Source organism: Triticum aestivum, chromosome 3B (genome assembly GCF_018294505.1).
Source record: "Triticum aestivum cultivar Chinese Spring chromosome 3B, IWGSC CS RefSeq v2.1, whole genome shotgun sequence".
NCBI classification, from domain to species: Eukaryota; Viridiplantae; Streptophyta; class Magnoliopsida; order Poales; family Poaceae; genus Triticum; species Triticum aestivum.
This window is the reverse complement of record NC_057801.1, coordinates 120,855,380-120,873,611: the sequence shown is the minus strand read 5'-3', so window position 1 is coordinate 120,873,611 and position 18,232 is coordinate 120,855,380.

Genomic DNA, 18,232 nt, shown 5'->3' with positions numbered 1-18,232 from the left:
GGTAAGTGAGGTCCGGTTGCACGTCAATATACTCATGTGAAACTTGCTTCTCTGGGTTGCTCATGTATTTTCTCAACTGCGAGATGTGAAACACGTTGTGGATACCGGATAAGTCTCCGGGTAGGTCCAGTTGGTAGGCTACCTTGCCTCGTCGGGCCACTATATGAAATGGCCGATGAATCTTGGTGCTAGTTTCCCTTTAATCTTGAATCGTTGCAGACCCTTCATAGGACAAACTCTCAGGTATACCAATTCTCCGGGTTCAAAACTGATTTCCCGATGCTTTCGGTCGTAATAACTCTTTTGCCGACTTTGAGCTGTTTTGAGTCGTTCTCTAATTGTCTTAACTTTCTCCTCGGCCTCCTTGAGCATATCTGGGCCAAAGATATGGCTGTCTCCGGTCTCTGACCAATTTAGCGGGGTACGACATCTTCTCCCATATAGAGCTTCAAAGGGTGCCATTTGCAAGCTGGCTTGATAGCTGTTGTTGTATGCGAACTCTGCATATGGCAAACTTTCTTCCCAACTGTTCCCGTAGGTGAGGACACAGGCTCTTAGCATGTCTTCTAGGATTTGGTTTACGCGTTCCGTCTGCCCATCAGTCTGGGGATGGTATGCGGTACTGAAGGCTAGTTGGGTTCCCAGTGCCTGTTGTAGGTGATCCCAGAATGTAGAGACGAACTGTGTGCCTCTATCGGAGATGATAGTCTTAGGGACTCCATGTAGACAGACGATACGGGCAAGATAAAGTCTGGCTAGTCTATGAGTGGTGTAAGTTGTTTTTACCGGAATAAAATGTGCCACCTTGGTTAATCTGTCGGTTATGACCCAAATGGCATCGTTTCCATGTCGTGACCGTGGCAGCCCAACGATAAAGTCCATCCCAATCTCGTCCCATTTCCACTCGGGTATCTTATTTGGCTGTAACAGTCCGGCTGGTTTCTGGTGCTCGTCCTTGATACGTTGACAAGAGTCACGGCAGGCAATGAACGTGGCTATATCTCTTTTCATACCGTGCCACCAGAAATTTTTCTGAAGATCCTTGTACATTTTTGTCCCTCCAGGATGGATTGAATATGGAGCTGTGTGACTTTCTGTCAATATCTGCCGTTTGAGGTCCTTGACATTTGGTACGCATAGCCTTTCTCCATACCACAATATTCCTTGCTCATCTACGTTGAATTCTTAGGCTCTTCCCAAACTCACTTTTCTTTTTATGCCCTCAATGCTGGGGTGTCCATGCTGGGCTTCCTTGATCCTTTCCATCAGGGTAGGTTGTATTTCTATATTCGACACCCTGCCTTCGGTGACCATTATTAGATTGAGTCGGGCAAATTCCTGTTGAAATTCTGGCCTCAATTTTGGTATACTGTCGTCGTCCGTGCTGGGATTGCGACTAAGTGCATTTGCCACAACATTTGCTTTTCCAGGATGATAGTGGATTCCAACATCATAATCCTTCACCAACTCTAACCAGCGTTGTTGCTGTAGATTTAACTCTGGCTTTGTGAAGATATACTTAAGACTCTTATGGTCTGTGTATATCTCACAACGATTCCCAAGTAGGAAGTGTCTCCATTCCTTTAGTGCATGGATGACTGCTGCTAATTCCAGGTCATGGGTGGGATAATTTTCCTCATGCTTGCGTAGTTGTCTAGAGACATACGCAACTACCTTGCCTTCTTGCATCAATACGCATCCGAGGCCTTTTCAGGATGCGTCACAATATACCTCAAATTTTTTGTGTATATCTAGCACAATTAGTACTGGTGCCGTTGTTAATTTGCTTTTTAGCTCTTGGAAGCTTTTCTCACATGCTTCTGTCCATTCAAACTTCTTGCCTTTCTTGAGCAATTGTGTCATGGGCTTTGCTATAGTGGAGAATCCTTCAATAAATCTCCGATAATATCCTGCCATTCCCAAGAAACTCCGTACGTCCGTTACGTTGGCTGGTGCTTTCCAGCCAAGTACGGCCTTGACTTTTTCCGGGTCTACTGCAATACCTTCTTGGGTTAGCACGTGGCCCAGAAAACCCACCTGTTTTAGCCAAAATTCACATTTGCTGAATTTGGCGTACAGTTGATCTTTCCTGAGTTCTCCGAGTACAATCCTGAGATGTTCGGCGTGCTCTTCTGGTGTTTTGGAATACATCAGAATATCATCGATGAATACCACAACAAACTTGTCCATATACTTCATAAATACTTTGTTCATGAGGTGAACAAAATATGCGGGGGCATTGGTTAGTCCAAATGGCATCACTGTGAACTCATACAACCCATATCTGGAGGTGAAGGCGGTCTTGGGAATATCTTCTGTTCGTACTTTTAATTGGTGGTACCCTGATCTCAAGTCAATTTTTTAGAAGACTTTGGCCTGTGCAAGCTGATCGAATAAATCATTTATTCGGGGCATTGGGTATTTGTTCTTGATTGTGACCATGTTGAGAGCTCGATAATCAATACACAACCTCATTGTTCCATCCTTCTTCTTGGCAAATAAAATTGGTGAACCCCAAGGTGAGGAGCTGGCTCGTATGTATCCTTTCTCCAATAATTCTTTTATTTGCTTCTTCAACTCTACCAATTCGGATGGTGCCATTTTGTAAGGTTTCTTGTAAATAGGAGCGGTTCCGGGTGCTAGCTCAATGCTGAATTCTATCTCTCGGTCTGGTGGCATGCCCGGTAGTTCTTCTGGAAATACATCTGGAAATTCACATACTAGGGGAACCTTGTTCAGCTCAGAAACGTCCACCTTGTTTAATCTAGGTTGTCGAGGTATTTGTCTCTCTTTGGCTGAAACTTTTATTTTCTTCCCATGATGGTGTGTGAGAATCACGGTACGGTTGAAGCAGTCAATAAAACCTTTGTTGGTGGTTAACCAATCCATTCCTAGGATGACATCCAGTCCCTTGCTTTCCAGCACAATAAGGTTGGCGTAAAACTTCAATCCTTCAAATTCAATAACCACACCTTGACAGTAACTCTGGGTCACTTGCTTAATTCCAGGGGACTTGATGATCATTGATTTTTCCAAGGGAAGCATCGAAAAATTATTTTGCAAAGCAAAACTTTTCGAAACGAATGAGTGAGAAGCTCCAGAATCAAACAAAACCATGGCAGGTATTGTGTTGACGGGGTACGTACCGAGTACGATATCTGGGGCGTTCTGTGCTTCCTCTCGGGTCACGTGGTTCAAGTGACCTTTCCGGTGGTTGTTGTTGGGGTTGAAATTGCTTCGCTTTGGTGCTGAATTATTTCCACCATTATTGAGCTTCGGGTTTGAGTCCCTTGGCTTGGGACACTGCTTGGCATAGTGCCCTTCTTCTCCACAAGCATAACAGGTAACGCCTGGGCGAGAGGTGAACTCTTTGTCTCTTGCATGGAAATTCTTGGTTGGACGTGAATTATCCGTCGGGGTTTTGTGTGAATCCCCCTTCTGAAATTCCTTCTTGCTTCTGTGATTGCGAGAAAAAGTAGTCTGGTCCCTTTTCCGTTTGCGGAAATCTTCCAGGCTACGCCGCTCATTTTCCAGGGTAATGGCCTTATCCACCAGTGTTTTAAAACCTGGAAAGGTATGCACAACTAGCTGGCACTTAAGGGCGGGTGCCAGGCCTTCCAAGAATTTTTCCATCTTCTTGCTCTCGGTCATGCGTTCTTCATTGGCGTAGCGAGACAGCAGTGTGAATTGGCTGTTGTATTCTGACACTGTCATGGCTCTTTGCTTGAGTTCATCAAATTCCTTCTTCTTGATTTTCATGACGCTCTTAGGAATATGTGCCCCACGAAAACCTTCTTCGAAATTTTCCCAGGTGATTTCATTTTCGTTGGGGTGCATGTGCAGGAAGTTTTCCCACCACGATGCAGCTGCACCTGTGAGATAATGAGGTGCATACAGTACTTTTTCACGGTCTGAACACTGTGCGATAATTAATTTTCTCTCCATGTCTCGAAGCCAGTCCTCGGCCTCAAGAGGCTTGTCAGTATGAGAAAATGTTGGAGGACGCGTCTTTTGTAACTCAGATAATTTGGATTGTGGTTGATACTGACCACGGTTACTTCCCATATTGATGAATTGGTTCATCATTTCCTGGTGTTGCTGTTGACTCTGTTCGTACAAACGACAAACTTGTGTGAAAGTTGTTTCACTGCCCTGTTGACTTGTCTGTCCCTGAGTGAAATTTTGGTTCTGCGTCATGCCATAATTCTCTTCTAGCTGAGCTGGCATGGAGCGCGTCCAAGGACGAGACATCTTTCACTCTGGGGATATATTGTGTGAACTCGTAAGATAAGAAAGAGAGACGCAAAAGTCAATAAAATCACACACAAAGAACATTTTTAAACTCCAGGATATTTTTGGAAATACACGATTTCGCGCGGAGAAGGACTAGTGCATATCTTACATGCGGGCATAATTATACATTACATCACTCAGGATATGCGTACATAATCCTGACATGTTATTTAAACTAGTGCACTCCCCCAGATCCTATATGATGCGCAAACAGGCTACTTCTTACAACCTATGTACATAAAACACATTACACAAGTCGATACATCACATGGCGTCTACGCGTACTCAGTCGGAGATGGTGAGGATCTCCCTTGGCCTGCCGAGGGTGAGGCACAGAGATGCTGGGGAATCAACCTCCTCCTTGCTAATAGGTTCCAGATGAGAAACCTTGTGCTGAGCTGATGGAGCAGGTGCCGTAGGCGGAATAACACGAATACGAGTGGGTGGAATAGGTGGGGTAGCACGTATGGGAGTGGGTGCAACAAGTGGTGCAGCGCGGGCGGGAGTGGGTGCAATAGCCTGGTTAAATTCCTCTGTGGTAGGCAGACGACGAGCAGTGGCGAGTATGGTAGGTGAGTGAGAGGCTGCGGATGACACAAAAGTCAGGGGTGGAGCGGTGTGCAGGAGTTCCCTCCTGCTAGCAGCACAGCCATGAACTGAGTCCATGCGTGCAGCTATGAGGTCATCCACCATGCAGTCGAATGCTGCCTCCAGGGCTCGGAGGTACTCGACAAGCATCTCAAAGGCTTCGTCTCGCTCTCCTCTGGGGCAAGAGGAGTAGTGACAGGTATAAAGCACATGGCATGGAAGGTAGCGGTAGCGACGGGTCTTCATTGCAGGAAGAACATCTCGAAGACGGGCTATCGTCTCGCGGGCAGCCATCTGCATAGCATGCCTTTCTGTAGGCATGGCTCTCCCCACGAACCAGAGACGGCATATTTCAGCATGGCCTCCCCTGAATTGCACCGCGGCCTGGTGCATAGTCAGACTGTCGTTGATCTTGTGTGGATAAAGCGTGAAGACTGGGCGCACGGATGGCCCCATCGCGCCCTGAATGATGAAGGAGAGGAGTTTGACGAACCCCTCAGGCACGTTGGCGAACATTTGAGACTCGCAGTCGTTGCCGGCCATCTACAAAAGTAGGCAAAAATTCTGAGTGATCAGATCATAAATTTTATGCTGACTGTCAGAAAAAATGACTACATTTGTAAAAACATGAATAACTCTATCATGCTAATAACCAATTAGCGATCGCACCTAGTGGCTTCCTACAGTCAGCCTGGCTCTGGTTACCAAGTCTGTCACGACCGGCTTTTCAATAAAATGATTATTGATAAAACCGATTTTTTAAACCAAGTATAGGAAAAGTTATCCTTTCTGGTAGACAAAAGCTTGATAAACAGAGAACCAGTAGCATCAAATATATTATATGATTGAGCTGAGGCTGCTCAACAGTTTATTACAAACTCGCCAGTATCTTACATAAGGGCGGTTATGACAGAGGGGTGGGATGGCATGCTACTAGCTCGAGGAAAAGTGGTGGTGGATAACTTGAATTCTACTGGCAGTACATCGAGCGTCGAGGTGAGGCTCAATGAATTTATTCGGGCTTGCGGAAGCGGATAATACAATGACCAAGACAGGATCGCACGGGACTGACTGGGACTCCTCTAGGCGTCGGACTCGCTATCAAACTCTTCATCCATGAGATCGCCTTCATCAACATCTGGCCAAATCAACAAGCCAGGTGAGTACTTGAGAGTACTCGCAAGACAGTTCGGACAAAAGATATAATCAATGAATGCATGAATGCGTCATGAACAAGGATGATGCTCATAAAATAACGATAATATTGTAGGACGTGAAGAATAAAATAAATAACCGAAAGCTGATCGGGTGTCTGGAGCAACGCCTCGAAAGGTAAATAAATAAAATGCATGCCGCAGTCGGGCGTCTAAGCGACACCACATAAAGGGCTTAAAAGAAATGCCACAGTCGGACGTCTGAGCTACATCACAGACAGGGCTTAAAAGAAATGCCACAGTCGGACTTCTGAGCGACATCACAGACAAGGCTTTAAAAGAAATGCCACAGTCGGACGTCTGGGCGACATCACATAAAGGGCTTAAAAGAAATGCCACAGTCGGATGTCTGAGCGACATCACAGACAGGGCTTTAAAAGAAATGCCACAGTCGGACGTCTGAGCGACATCACAGACAGGGCTTTGTAAGAAATGCCACAGTCGGACGTCTGAGCGACATCACAGACAGGGCTTTAAAAGAAATGCCACAGTCGGACGTCTGAGCGACATCACAGAGAGGGCTTTAAAAGAAATGCCACAGTCGGACGACTGAGGGACATCACAGACAGGGCTTGCAACAAAAGTAAATAACAGATATGCCGCCGTCGGACGTCTGAGCGACATCACAGACAGGGCCTATAACAACAATAAATCACAAGTATGCCACCGTCGGACGTCTGAGCGACATCGCAGACAGGGCTTGCAATGAAAGTGAATAACTAGATTAGTCCATCCACAAGAATAATTTTTTTAACCGGATTTATCACACATAAATCCCACCGGAGTTTTGTCCCTGAGGCTGATACCTGACAAGATAAGATGAATATAGTACTTGAACAAAGTACAAGATAACTGACGGATTCGAGACTCTGCAGAGTTTGGATGAACTGACCACAGCCAACGGATTTCCGTAGTCACGAAGGACTAGTTCCATTTATGGTATTTCAGTAGAAACACATTTAACTAGTACACACCCATTTCACCTCATGATGCCAGGAATCACCCTGGTCAACGTCCAAGAAAAACTTTGAGACGGGGAAGCCACAACCTCGAATAGCATGGGATCAAATTTCTATATGGGCGCTCTAAGGGGTGCCCCCCTCTTGGTCCAACCGGAAACACCCATGCCCCCTGACCGGATGACGGGTTTTAATCCAGGGCCATGGAACCCTCATCCTGGCCTCTCCACTTGGTGTGTACCAGGAAAATGGTTGCAACTTACTATGCCATATCCCTTGCGGAAAACATGTGGTAGCACTGGAAGGAAATGAAGGGAATATGATTTGATCATGTTCACACTACTGTCAAAAGGACTGGCCTAAGCCTGGCATGTCACAACACTGCCATCTTACCCATCCTCATGCCAACACATGGCTATGCAAATATGTATCCAACAACATAAGGCTTTCCGAAACTTACTTTCCGATTATGCATATGAAATATAACATTCAAATAGTTGTTCATAAACATGCCATGATCATACTAAAATGCAAACACGCAACAACACTCATCATATCAAGAGTTCAAACATGCTTGCCTGGTTCGGAGTAGTCGGACTCTAACTGTGCGAGGTTTGCAGCTCTGTCACCTCCTCCGGTATCTACGGTATAAGAAAAGATACGCACGCAACGTAAATACCGTGAGTGTACAGAAAAGTGTTCCAAATATTTTTCAAATATATATGATAAAAACTAGACAAAATTTTGAAGAGGACAGAAAAAGAATCACTCAAAAATTCCTTTCTGTTAAAAAGTTATAAGGCTTTTAACCCAAGGACTCATTTGTAATGAAACAGAAAACTTCCGGGGGGTTCTATGGAAAAGTCCAGATAACGTTTCGTTTAAAAGAAACGGCTGAGAGACTGACAGGCGGGCTCCACTTGTCAGGTTTGAATTTTCAAACGAGGGAAAACTGAGCGCGACGGTGCCGAGAGGTGCGGTGGTCGCCGGCGGCGATCCACGGCGAGGTAAGGTGACCGGGGTGTACCTCTGTGTTCAGGGTGCCATTCTGCGTCTGTGGGAGGTGGTGGTTGTCGCCAGCGAGTACCACGTCGGCGGTGACGCTTGCTCCGGCGGACGGCAGTTCGGGTGGTCGTGGATCTCGCCGGGGAGAGCTGCGAGGTCAAAATTGAGCTAGGGGTTATCTTACTAGAGGTGGTACGAGGCTACGGTCGAAAGTAGGGCGGCGGAGGGGTTCTCACCGGAGAGAGCGATGCCAGAGCCCGAGGCGGACGGAGGTGGCCGGAGTCGAGGAGGAAAGGCCCCTCGAGGCTCGTTCAGTGGCCGGGCGGGGTCTGGTGAGATGGTGGCGTCGTGCGGAGGCGAGAGCAAGCTCGGGGTGCTATATATAGCCGCCCCGAGGCGGTTGCCGAGAATGGGGTTCTCCGGCGAGGTGATTACGGCGGCGCAGTGGTTGCACGGGAGGGTTCAGAGGTTGAGCGTCGTCGTGGATGTTCCCTGGTTCCGTTTAGATGCTAATCGCGTCGGGATTGGGTTGTTTAGGGGGAGCTCGACGGAACGGGGCGGCGCGGGCCCGTCGGCGGCAGGGAGCGCGCTCTGCGTGTGCCGCGCCACGGCGACGGTGCTGCATGTGTGCGCTGGCGAGGAAACGGCCACGCGGAGCCACCAGGGGGTTTGGGCGGCGCCGAACGGCGTTATGCCGCCGTTCTGCTCCTTGTCGGCCGCTACGGTGATACGGGCGCCGCAGGACACGCCGGCGCAGGCGGGCCAGGGCGCCACCGACGCCAGGAACGCGCAAAGCGCTCGTGGTAAGCTCCGGACAAGAGGGATAGGCTGCGAGCAACGTGCCAAGGGCACTGTGGACTCGTGACTGAAGTTACTGACGGAGATCGACACTGAACTTCTGAATTTTCTGAAAGTGAACAGTACTAGTGCATGCAAGGTGTTCAACAGAATGATTCTAGTGTGTAGAGATTTTTCCTTGAGCTGGTTTTTTGTGGAGGGGCCTCTCATTGCATCTAGAGGCTGCCTGAATATTTGTAGAATTTTTGGAGAGGTGTAGATATGATTTTCACCAAATTTGGCAAATCTGGTCCAAACTTGCAGTGAGTGAATTTTGAAATATTTGAACAAGAGAAGAGTGGATCAAGATGGTCCTCGGTTGTGAGTACCAAGGACTATCCAAGGGTGTTGAGTTGAGGTCAAAAATCAAAAGCATTAGGGTACTTGCTTTGCAATCCACCTAGGCTCAAAAGAAAAGACAGATTTATATTGGGAGAAGAAATAGTTGGAATAAAATCCAAAAAAATGGATTTTATTTGTTTTGACAGAATGTTTGGATTGCACCAAAGTGGGAGGAGAGGTTTTGGGAAAATTTCACCATAGGTGGCATGGTAAAATTTTGAAGGGATCAAAACCAAATAAAAGCCCAAAACTAAAAGGTTTTTTTTAAAGAGACTAAATCCAAGAAAAGGATTTTTGAGAGGGCAAACTTAGAAGATGGTTTTTAGGAAGGGTTTAAATGACCTCCTTTCAAACCAAGCAAGGCTCTTTTGAAAAACAAAACACCAAAAATTTTGGAGTGTCACAGGGGCCCGCCTGTCCAGGTCTTCTTCTTCCACCTCGCACTCGCCCGAGTACCATAGGAGGCAGCGCGCTCTAGCAATGACCCCCAGCGACACGAACCACCTCCGGTGGAGGTCCGGCTACCTAAATGTTTGGGAGAACGAGCCGCATCCGCCTGGGTAGAGCACGGATGCCGAGAATGATGGGAGCGATGACGACCTCAAACATAGCGGACGGTGATGGCGGGCGCCGGTGGGGCTCGTGGCTAGAAGCCACCGGGGGAAGAGGCGAAGGGAGGGAAGGCTCCAGGGGTCTCATGGGGATACTCTGGTGGTGGACTAAGGTGGAGGAGCGCTCGGGGTCGCCGGAATCGGAGCGGACAGAGGCGGAGGCCGTGGTGGTGGTGGAGGAGCAGGAGGGTGCCTCGAGCTCGAGGAAGATGCTGGGGAGTGCTAGAGGAGGTGAGGGAAGCCACTGGCGATGAGAAACACGGTCGGGGAGGGATTAAATAGGCTGGGCAAGGGAAGCCATGGCCGAGTGCCGCTGCTCAGGCTTGGCCAAAGCTCTGCCAAGGCTCAGCGATCACGGGAGGGCATGGGAACATGACGAGACAGCGATGCAGAGGTCATGGAGCAGAAGTCAACGCCTGGGAGCAGAGGAAACGGACAAAGTGATGACCGGGACAAGTGGGGCACAGTGCACCCGTGTGCGTTTGGTGTCTAGCTCTAGCGAGGAGGGTTCCAGAGGGGCAAGAGGGTCGAGGGTGACGGGAGAAGGCATGGGAGTCAGGTTGGCAAGCTCGGACGCATGAAAACCGTCGAAGCTGAGCTGCTTGCTGCTCAGAACGCGTCGGATGCCGCCAGAGCGCAAGAAACGACATGCCAAGGCGGCAGTCACCACAGGCACTGGCATGGAGAGGGAGAGACGAGCTGCATGGACATGTCTAGTGATGAGTCCCTGCATCAGTGAGATAGTGGGAGGTGATAGATCGAGAAGAGGAGCACTGGAGAGATGCGAGGGTTCACCGAAAGATTGAAGTATCAATCTGGATCAGGGTATTGTGCTCAACAGAGAGGAGCTATGAGACAAAGATGATGTTTGGCTGTTTAGCTAAGGAAGGACTATCATCTTGTGTATTAGAGGAGAAATGGACCACAACTTAACATAGTTGCTTTGTAAGTGCATATTAGGTCCAGAAAAGGGATTTGGATGATGCACTCACACAGAGTAGCCACTTGAGCTGAAACTTAGCAACGAAGGGTTATTTGGACATATGAAGATGCTGTAGAAATTTCATGTCATTTGGACTTGCCAAAAGGGTACTTGCTTCACAAACATCCTCTCTGTCCAGAAACTTGAAATAATATTGGTAATAAAATGATTTGATTAAATGGTCCCAAATTTGGTGGAGAGATATTATAAGGGTAGGATCATGATCTGGTAATTTTTCAAAATTAATGAAGCAATATAAATTATACTTGCTTCACAACCTAAAAATATTAACAGAATCAAAGATTTGATGTTGTGCTCACCTAGATAGTTGGATGGATCTGAAAATTGGAGTTTAATGATACGAGGACATGAAGAGGCATGCAAAATTTCAACTCATTTGGATACTCCTAGCTAGTACTTCCTTCACAATGGCTTATGTCTCACAGAAAGTTTGAAAAATCACTTAGGAAGATTCACTAGGCAAATGAAGTTGAATTTTGTCATGTGGAAACTATTTGAACAGGGAAGAACTCCCAAAAGGTTTGGGAGAAAACAAGATAAGATAAATGGCACTTCCTTCACAAAGTGTCACTTTGGACAGAAGTGGAGAAGTAATATTGGAGGATTATTTTTGAACTGACCAAGGGAAAGTTTGGGCATATTTGAGCAATATATGATCCAAAGAAATTATGAGAATTATTTGGGAATTTTGAGAATGACAGAAATATAGGTTCCTTCACAACCTAGGGCAAACAAGGTTATTCCGTTTATAGAAAAAGGAATATTCCTAAGAAAAAAAATTGAGTTTGAACTAGAATGGAAGTGACATTATCATGGGAGAGATTTGGGAATGATAACCCACTTGAGAGAAGGAATGAGGATGATCTACCGGGTGGCAAGGCCACAAAACCACTCCAACAAGAAAAACAAAGCAAAAACCAAACAAATCAAGAAAGAAAAAGAAAGAAAGGGCCAAAAGCCAGGGTGTTACATTTCTCCATCCAAATATGTCTAAACCATAAAATCCAACTCGGCCCACCGATTCTTTCTACCTGGAGCCACCGAGTTCAGTTCAAATAGTCGTTGTCACACCGATATGGATCTCGGTTCGAAATGTTGAAATCGGTCTCACCAAGTTTGCTTGACATACTCTCTATGTGCTCATTTTTCACTTCGGTCTCACCGAGTTGATGCAATCGGCACCACCGAGATGATTTTTGCCCTAAGACCTAGCACATCGGTCCCACCGAGATTCCTAACGTTCACCTTTTTTAGTTGATCGGTCTCATTGAGTTTCATTATTCGATCCCATCGAGATTGGTCAAATGTGTGTAACGGTTGGATTTTTGTGTGGAGGCTATATATACCCCTCCACCCCCTCTCCTTCAGTGAGAGAGCCATCAGAACATGCCTACACTTCCATCATTCATTTTTTGAGAGAGAACCACCTACTCATGTGTTGAGATCAAGACATTCCAATCCTACCACAAGAATCTTGATTTGTAGCCTTCCCCAAGTTGCATTCCACTCCAATTCTTCTTCCACCATATCCAAATTTGTGAGAAAGAGTTGAGTGTTGGGGAGACTACCATTTGAAGCACAAGAGCAAGGAGTTCATCATCAACACATCGTCTATTACATTTTGGAGAGTGGTGTCTCCTAGATCGGTTAGGAGTTGCTTGGGAGCCTTCGCATATCGTGGAGTTGAACCAAGAAGTTTGTAAGGGCAAGGAGATCGCCTACTTCGTGGAGATCTACCCGAGTGAGGCAAGTCCTTCGTGGGCGATGGCTATGGTGGTGTAGACGAGGTTACTTCTTCATGGACCCTTTGTGAGTGGAGCCCTCCGTGGACTCGCGCAGCCGTTACCCTTCGTGGGTTGAAGTATCCATTAGTGTGGATGTACGATAGCACCACCTATCGAAACCACACCAAAAACTTGGTGTCTCCATTGCATTTGCACACTCCAATCCCCTCCCTTTAATTTCTCGCAAATTGCATGCTTTACATTTTACCGCTGCCTATACTCGTATCGTCCATGCTTAAAATGTATTGTGAATGCTTTAACATGTGGTAAACTCAACCTTCACTTGTAGAAATTAAAAACTATCAGCTTTGCTTGTTAAGGGTCTAATCAACCACCTCTAGACCCCTCTTCTCAATCCCTTCATTAGTCGAGGTCTATATTGCGGAGGGAAAAACTTTGGATTAAAGATATTAACTCGGGAGCGTTGTATTCGACTTCGAAGCCGAGATCTCGCTCATCGAAAGGAAATTCATCCTCGGACGTCTTCAACAGCCGCGTCCACATTCCAGGCCATGTGTCATGGCCTTGAGCACCCACATTAGGGTGGCCCGAAGTTGGAGTGGGAGGATGTGGTGTTGGAGCATGATGTTCACCACATGTGCCAACTGGAGGTTTTTCTAATCTGACCACCACTAGATCTTCTTGATCAGTGCTTCCACAACCCCTGGGTTCCCCCAGGCAATGCTATTCTTCTTCTAGGACACAAGCTTCCTCGGGGGTTTGGCCGAGAATGCTGGGACCTCGTCCTGGCCTGCGACAAGCGGCTCAATGAAGTAAAACCACTCATGCTTCCATTCTTTGACAGTCTCTATGAAAGTACCCTTGAACCAGTCGACCTTCTGGTTCTTACTGACCATGGCACCTCCACACTCCACAAGGTCGGAGCCACTAGACTTTGGCTTGATGCCAAAGATCTTGATCCATAGGCCAAAGTGTGGATCGATGCGGAGGAAGGCCTTGCAGACCATGATGAAGGAAGCAGGGTGGAGGATGGACTTCAGGGCTAGATGGTGAAAATCTATCCCATAGTAGAACATGACCCCATGCATGAAGGTGTGCAGCAGGAACTCCAGACCTCTGACGAAGTGGGGAACAAAGACTACCCTCTCCCCAGGATTGGGAGCGGGCACCTGTTGTTTGGCGCCTAGCATGCGGGTGTCGATCTCCGTGGGGATGTACCCGCTGCTGCGCAACTCTAGGATGGTACCCTCTGTAATAGAGGAACCAACATAGTGCCCTTCGAGGGTGGCGTAGGCCATTGCTGGGAATGGAAGCTAGATTTTTCTACGAAGGAGGAGGGTGATTGGATCTGGGTGCTAGAGCTCGAGAGGCAGCAGGCGAAGGGTGAGAGCGTACTTCTTTCTGTTGCTAAGTTTTTACTCTTATAGGCCGGTGAAAGGCCAAGAGTCGTTGGTGAAATCGCCACTCCTCACAAAAGATGTCGTTATGCATACGGGGAGAAACAAAATTTAATGATGTCCCTATGAAAACGGGCACGATCTCCACTCTGGTGGGACGCGCCAATAAAAAGATTGCCTCAGGTCACGACTTGTGTGAGCAGTAACTGCTTGACCAGTCATGGGTAGTGCCGCTTTGATAAAGTTGTCAGGCTAGAAAGCACTATTCACACCTATGTGGCTGGCCTTCGAGGCTAAGTAGACCCGTGTCTTCGGGCACTGCGTGAGTTCGCCTAGACCATGGTCGGTGAACACAATTCCTTTGAGAAGTGGTTCATAGTATCCTTTGAAGGGAACGAATCTTGAATTACCAAAGAAGGTGAACTCATCTGTCAAGCCAAGGACTTCGGATCCGAAGTGATTTACACCAAGAAGGTCGTCCTCGGCGTAGAAGACCAATTCAGGGGCTACTGACGGTGTCCTGTACTTGGGGTGCTAACCTAGTTGGACCATAGTCCTCGGGTTGGGCCAGTGGGCCCTCATTCCCCTTAGGGTGAACTCTGGAAGCTGCAGCCTGATCGTGATCAAGACTGCCTCTACCGAAGGATTGACATATACTCCAAGACATTTCCTTCTACCTCCATGAAGTCCCCTAGATACCGACCATGCAACCCTAGATGCCCTACCTGGTGTGTATATAAGCCAAGGGGGGCGAATCACAATTACATTCAGCTAGCCCTATGGTTAGCACACAACTTACGATCTTGAGGTAGATCAACTCTGTATTCGATACATCTCCATTAATATAAACAAGAGCATGACATAGGGTTTTACCTCCATCAAGAGGGCCCGGACCTAGGCAAACATCGTCTCCCATATTCCTGTTACCACCGATCTGAGATCCAAAGCTCGTGACCCCCTACCTAGAGGTCTGCCGGATTTCACACTGACGAGTAGTATAATAGCATGAATGATGAGGATATATTCACAAAAATGATGATTCTGCAAACTTAACCTAGAAAGAAATATTGGGCCTCTATGACAAAGATCACCAGGTGAATTCATTCTGAGTTGAACATGTTACTTTGATTCAGAAGAATTTTATACTACCTAAGTCACAGACTTTTCGTATCATTAGGATTGAATTCATAGAGAGACGGGCTGATACGTCTCCATCATATCTACTTTTTCTAACGCTTTTCCTCTTGTTTTGGACTCTAATTTGCATGATTTGAATGAAACTAACTCGGACTGACTCTGTTTTCAGCAGAACTACCATGGTGTTGTTTTTGTGCAGAAATAAAAGTTCTCGGAATGGAATGAAACTTTGAGAGGATTTTTTTATAAAATAAAAGAGAATTTCTGGAGCCAAGAACCACCAGAGGGGGCACCTGGGTGGGCACAACGCACCAGGGTGTGCCACCCCCTCCAGGCGCGGCTAGGTGGGTTGTCGCCACTTGGTGGCCCCGCAGACCCAGAAACCGACGTCATAAAATTCTATTTTTCAAGAAAAAAATCAAGGAGAAAGAATTATCACGTTTCACGAGACGGAGCCACCGCCATCTCATGTTCTTCATCGGGAGGCCAGATCTGGAGTCTGTTTGGGGCTCGGGAGAGGGGGATCTTCGATCTTCGTCATCACCAACCCTTCTCCATCGCCAATTCCATGATGCTCCCCACCGAGAGTGAGTAATTCCTTCATAGGCTCGCTGGTCAGTGAGGAGTTGGATGAGATTCATCATGTAATCGAGTTAATTTTATTAGGGCTTGATCCGTAGTATCCGTTATGTTCTGAGATTGATGTTGCTATGACTTTGCCATGCTTAATGCTTGTCACTTTGGGCCCGGGTGCCATGATTTCAGATCTGAATCGTTTATGTTATCACCATTATATCCATGTTCTAGATCTGATCTTGCAAGTTATAGTCACCTACTACGTGTTATGATCCGGCAACCCTGGAGTGACAATAGTCGGGACCACTCCCGGTGATGACTGTAGTTTGAGGAGTTCATGTATTCACCGTGTGTTAATGCTTTGTTCCGGTTCTCTATTAAAAGGAGGCCTTAATATCCCTTGGTTTCCAATAGGACCCCGCTGCCATGAGAAGGTAGGATAAAAGATGGCATGCAAGTTCTTTCCATAGGCACGTATGACTATTTACGAAATACATGCCTACATTATATTTATGAACTGGAGCTAGTGCCGTATTGCCCTAGGTTATGACTATCTCATGATGAATATCATCCAAGGAATCGACGATCCAATGCCTATGATTTTCCTACATATTGATCTTGCTAAGTTACTACTGCTATTGTTACTATTGCACTAGCTACAAAAACACTACTATCACTGTTAGCGTTACTATTGTTGCTGCTTCTATTATCAAAACTATCATACTACTTTGCTACTGATCACTTTGCTGCAGATAATTAATCTCCAGGTGTGGTTTAATTGACAACTCAGTTGCTAATACTTGCAAATATTCTTTGGCTCCCCTTGTGTCGAATCTATAAATTTGGTTTGAATACTCTACCCTCAAAAACTATTGCGATCCCCTATACTTGTGGGTTAGCAAGACCTTTTTCTGGCGCCGTTGCCGGGGAGCATAGCTATATTTGTGGAGTCACTTGGTATTATTATCATATTATCACTATAAATAATCCGAAGGACGCAAAGACTAAGATTTTTTCCCTCTAAGATGATGGGAGTTAAGGAACTGCCATCTAACTCCGCACTTGATTCACCTTCTGTTATAAATAGACTTGCAACACCACCACATGGTATTAATTCTGATATGTCGCAAGTTATTGATGATGCTACTTCTGCTATGAATGTTACTCATGATGATGCTAGTACCTTGCTTGATTATAATGTTCCACTAGGTGAATTTCTTAACGAACAAATTGCTAGAGTAAGACAACATGATATTGTTGAAACTGATGATGAGCTTGAAACTGGAAATCTTTAACACCTACCAGAAGGTTATGCTATGAGTGAGGAGGCAACTAGAGATATTCTTACTTGTAAGGATAGAGATGATCTAGAAAAATTATTATGCAAGTAATAAAGAAAGATCTTTGAATGCTAGAATGAAATGTGATCCTAAGTTTGCTACTTCATCTATCTTTATTGATGATAAGGATTATGAATTCTTTGTCGACCCATTCTACTTTGGTTAAATCTGATCCATTCCTTGGTTACAAAACTGAAACTATTGTGGCACATCTTACTAAGTTGAATGACATAGCCACCCTTTTTTCTCATGATGAGAAGATTCGATGTACTATATCCTAAACTTATTTCCGTTCTCATTAAAGGGTGATGCTAAAGCTTGGTACAATACTCTTGCTCATGGTTGTGTGCGTAGTCCCCTGGATATGATTTATTACTTCTCTGGAAAATATTTCCCTGCTCAGAAGAAATAAGCTGCCTTCTAGGAAATATTTAACTTTGTGCAAATTGAAGAAGAGAGTCTCCCACAAGCTTGGGGGAGGCTTCTCCAATTGCTTAATGCTTTGCCTAATCATCCTCTTAAGAAAAATGAAATACTTGATATCTTCTATAATGGACTAACCGATGCTTCTAGGGATTTCCTAGATAGTTGTGCTGGTTGTGTTTTCAGGGAAAAAACTATTGAGCAAGCTGGAGACTTATTGAATAACATATTGAAAAATTATGATGATTGGACACCTCCTCAAACACCGCCTAAACCCACCCCAAAGAAGAGGGGTATTTTATATCTGTGTCCTGGAGATATGCAAGAGGCAAAGAAATCTATGAAGGAAAAAGGTTTTAAAGCAGAGGATGTTAAAAATCTACCACCTATTGAAGAAATACATGGGCTTGTTACACCACCACCACCTAATGCGGTAGAGGTAAATTCTTTAATGAAATTCAATGATAGTGATAACCCTCATAATAAACATCGTAGCCAATGCCTTTATGAGTTTGATAATTACATTAGAAAGCAAGATCACTTCAATGCAAATGTTATGAAACAATTGAAATACAACTCTAATATGATTGCTCGCTTAAGTGACTTGCCATTTAAAATCTCAAATGATGTTAGAGGTGTAGGAAAGCATGCCTCTATGGTTCAAACTCAGTTAGAACAAGTTGCTAAATCCCAAAGAGAGTTGCTTGATGAAATGAACAATAATATAAGTGACTTTGCTGTTAGAGTAGCAACTAGAGGAGG